We start from the raw sequence: 4,389 nt of genomic DNA, 5'->3' as shown, positions 1-4,389 counted from the left end.
CTCGGGTCCCTGCCCCTCCGCGCGGAGGGCGCCGGCCTCCCCTCGCCCGCCCCGCCCCGGGCCCGCCCCCGGGCCCGCCCCTCGCTGGGCGGAGCCCTGGCCAAGGCCCCCAGCCCCTCCACACCTCTGCCTCCCTCCCTGGGCAGACTCCCTGGCCCACATCCTCCACCTGGACTCACTAAGTCCTGTCTACAGCAGAGCAGGATCTGGCCACCTGGAGAAAACCTGGCCTCAATGAATCTGACCAATGGAAGCACAACTAGACATTTTTTCCCTTTTAGTCTTTTATTAATTTCTGTGTGAAAACGCATACAAGTAAGCCGTCCCCTTTGTGCATCTCTCACGTAACAGCAGCTGTCATCAACGCGGGCTGTGGGATGAATCTTCGAAGGCTGCAGGCTCCGCATGCCGACACCTTGCCAGAGCCGAGGAACTGCAAGGGAAAGAGGACAGGCAGGGCCGGGACAACCTGCAGACAGATCCGAACACGACGTGGTGCTGGGTCATCAAAGTGCATCGAAAAAAGACGCCACAGGAGGTCGTGGGAGACTTTAAAAAACGTTATTATTGGCTTGCTTTTTAAATTATCCGTCACAAGAATGAAGTAATAATATATGCATAGAGATATATCTCTCTCTATATATATTTATCAATATATATCTCTCTATATATATATCACAGTTCTCCCTAGCGTATGCTATTAAATGGTTTTGTTTCGGCTCTCCTCAGTTTTCCCCTCAGAATATAGGTGTGAAATCACCCGATACAGGTACTAAAGACTCCCCTTGAAGAGGGACGGTGATGCCTACATAACCCTGAAGCTGGTCTCCCTTTCTGTAGCTTCATGGATTAATCTCTCCCTGCCCCCAAACTGACACTGGATACTTGAAAGCTGAATTTGACAAGGCTATCTTCGGACTCCCCCAAAAAGAAATTAACCATGCTTTATCTAATTCTGATCCCCGAAAAGTCTCTTTACCAGAATAACAATGGCTAATATTATTATTTGCCAGGCCCTGAGCTAAATCCTTCACATGTACTATTTCATTTTTAATCCCCAGCACCCCAGTCAACAGCTGTGGTCAAATAAAGACCACAGTAAAGGGGCTTGCTGGCCCCAGACCAGATGTTTCTCAGGCTCCTTTTTCCACGCTGAACAAAAGGAAGTTATCCTGTGAACTTCATACTTAACACAGCATCTTCTTTCAAGCCAGGCAATGACCCCTCTGGGTTCAGAACATCTGCCACAGTGACAACATTAGCAGTCAACTACCTCTCTTTTTACTGGGGTCCAAGAGCACTTGGCTAAAATATCTCTAGTGAATTATAATTTATCTGCTTGTATGTAAACTTTCGAACCCCCGGAGGGCAAGGACCACACTATCTTACTCCATTTTATAACCTCAGTGCCTAGCAGAGTGCCTGGCACGTTAGCAATGTTCAATAAACATGTGTGAAATACAGGGTTGAAAAAGTGAGTAAATTACCCCCCATAATTTGGTACACTTCAACATATGGCTTAGTTTTATAAAACAAGCAGCCTGGGACACGAGGATGGAAGCCTCCCCACTCTGAATTTGTTGAGATTCATCTCTGGTAGCACCTTCAGGCAGGAGACCTGGTTCTACTACTGGCTCTGTCACTGGTTGGCTGAGATTCTCCATGTCATCAGAATCAGGGTGCCATTTTGGTGTATCTCCAGGGCAGTTTCATGCTTCCCGAAGGCTCTTACAAAGGCTAAGGATTTGGGTTATGAATACCTCATTTCAAGGAAAACCCAAGAGAGATGAACAGTAGGGTTTACATCATTGGGTTTACTGAAATGATGGGGCTGCAATCCCCACGCTGCCTCAGTGACATGTGTGTATGATCTGGCCCCACCTCTCTGTCCAGCTTCTTCTTGTGCCATCCTAGTCCATCAGGTCTGAAAATGCATCATGCTCCTTTCCACCCCAGGGCCTTTGCGTATGCTGTTACCATTGTGAGGAATGCTCTTCCTCTTCCTGTTTGCTGGTTAGCATCTACTTATCTTCCAGCTCTTAGTTCAGGGAAGCCTTCCCTGAAGCCTCCGCCTTTGACCTATGCCCCTGATGTATGTTGTCACAGAAGCTCCAAGCTTTATTTCAAAGCACTTACAAGTTTTTCATGACCTATTTGTGATTATTTAATTAAGGTCTGTCTCCTTCACTGTAAACAAGGATTGTCTGTTTTGCTCACTGTTGTGTCTCCAGTGGCCAGCAAAGCAGTATTTACTGTGTGCTCAAAAAAAAATTTTTCTTTTTTGTTATTGTTGTTAGATGTCGTAAGTGTGCATTTGGCTAAGAACCCAGTAATCATCCTTTATAGGACTGATTAATGTGCCCTCCTCATTTGATAAACTCCTCTCAAAGACTACTCTGGTTTTTAACCTACCTTGTCTGCTGTGGTCCTGATTAATGTGTCTTCACATTAATGTGTTCACCATCTGAACCAACTTCACCCCACTGAGCCTCTCAATACCACACTTTTCTACTACAACTTTTTAGGTAAAATTGTTATTAGTGTTTATGTACTGATTCAGAATTTCTTTCTTTGGGGGTATTTCTATTTCTCTGTAGAAGATCTGGCCACAAATTCTAAAAGTACCCTTACACCAGTCTCTTCTAATAGCTGAGATAATTTCTGGCAGGCGAATTACAGTACCATTCCTCTTAAGATGGAAGAATGCTGATGACAAAATATAAATGCTCAGTTTTATCTCACAACTCTTTCAAACACACCGAGAACAGAAACCGCTCACATGCTTAAATAACTTAGGTTGAGATAGATAAGCTGGTAACAATATTAAGATTCCCCATTTATTAGTTGTCTGTACTATAATTCACAATAACGTGGTGGGGTAAAATGGGTATTGTAGATACGATAATCCTATGAGCTCAAATACATTTAGCCACCAAATAATTTTTGACTTTTTTCATTCTTCAGTTCCCCGAAATTTTCCTACTTGTTAGCATCTCATTAGTGTTCTCCTCTTTTCACTGGGCAAGCTGACATGTAGCCACAAACCTAGCATAAAGAGGAGGAGAAATTTTCATATTTTGTTTCTCAGACTGGAAATGAGCCCCTCCAGGGACATTTTAGGTTTCCAACAGCTCAGAATCAACTGTACCTTTCTCAGACTTCCTCTGCACAAACGAGCCGTGCCTGAGGGAGAAAGCAAGCATTTATAAAGAACACAGCCAAACCTCACCCAATTTCTCTTTTCAGCACCCTAATTAAAAGGGCTAAATGGGGTGGCTCCTCCACTCTCATGAAAATCATCTCTGAAGCAGCACTGAAACCTTTCAACAAAGGGGCATTTATACAGCACAATAGAACCTTGATATCCGCAATGCTTAAAAAAAAATACATTCCTATTCCCGAGGAAATTAACTTGCCAGGTTCGGTTTCAAGCAACTAACCTTCCTTACTTTGCTCCTGTATAATGAAAAGAAACCTGAGAAAATTATTTTTATTATTAAAAATATTTTTTATTGAATGAAGCTGATCAATTCTCTTAGAAGGGACAGAAATGCACATAGTATATTCTTTAAAAAATTAAATTATAAGTTAAAAGGGAAGTGTTTTAGTTTTTAATGATAAAAAAATGCATATAAAACTTGATCTTCCAGCAAGCTTTTGTTTGTGTAAGTAGATGGGACCTACTAGAGACCCAGACGAGATGGGGCTCTGTTCAGCTTTGGGACAGAAGGACCTCAATTGTCTGTAACTGAGGAGATACTTTCCAGTTAAAAATATTTTGTATCATATCATTTTATGTCTATTTTACAGAGCAAAGTCCAGGGCTAAAGCCACAAAAGAAGAGCCTACTACTCCACATATATTTGCAGCTGACTCCGATAAGCTGTTGGTTGTAATTCAAATGTATGCACAGGTTTTTAAAAAATCAGATAGTTAACACAGCACTTTACATGCAGGGGTTCTCTATTTGCTGTCCATACTTTCAAAGAGCTTCCCCAGTATTTAACTGTAGTCTGCATCTTTACAGAGAAGTCCTTTTCTCTCTGAGCATAATTCCGAGTTTGTATATAGATAATACACAGTAAGGTCTAATTTCTTACCCATAAAAAAAAAAAACTTCTTCAACATGAAAACGGTCAACTTGAAAACAAACAAAATAATAGATGTTGAAAAATTAACTTTCAGTTTCTGCTTCCCTTTGGTATTAAGTGTTGCTTACAAAGGATTACAATCCCCTTTTTGTTTTCAAGGTTAAGTAGTAGGTATTGATGTCTGCTTCCTGCCTTCCAAGGATGAGAGATTGGCTTCTGCAGGAAGGAAACACAGAGTTAACAAAATCAAGGCAAAGAGAGCACTGGGTAGTGTGCTCTAAGCTCCCAGTCTCTCAAA

General features: G+C 42.2%; 1 protein-coding gene across 5 annotated transcripts in view; it reads right to left on the bottom strand.

Annotated features, from left to right (window-relative positions):
• Nucleotides 1-275: 275 nt before the first annotated feature.
• CCDC62 (coiled-coil domain containing 62) overlaps nucleotides 276-4,389 on the bottom strand; it is a 41,918-nt gene continuing 37,804 nt past the window's right edge. For all 5 annotated transcript variants that reach the window (XM_045777991.2, XM_087857411.1, XM_087857412.1 and 2 more), the window contains one exon: nucleotides 276-4,307. The gene's annotated coding sequence lies outside the window, so the exon portion shown is untranslated. The remainder of the gene's footprint in view (nucleotides 4,308-4,389) is intronic.

This window comes from Ursus americanus, chromosome 30, assembly GCF_024610735.1.
Source record: "Ursus americanus isolate L20-20 chromosome 30, mUrsAme1.1.p, whole genome shotgun sequence".
In the NCBI taxonomy this organism is placed as follows: Eukaryota; Metazoa; Chordata; class Mammalia; order Carnivora; family Ursidae; genus Ursus; species Ursus americanus.
The sequence above is the reverse complement of the archived record's forward strand: the minus strand, read 5'-3'. Positions and strand labels throughout refer to the sequence as shown.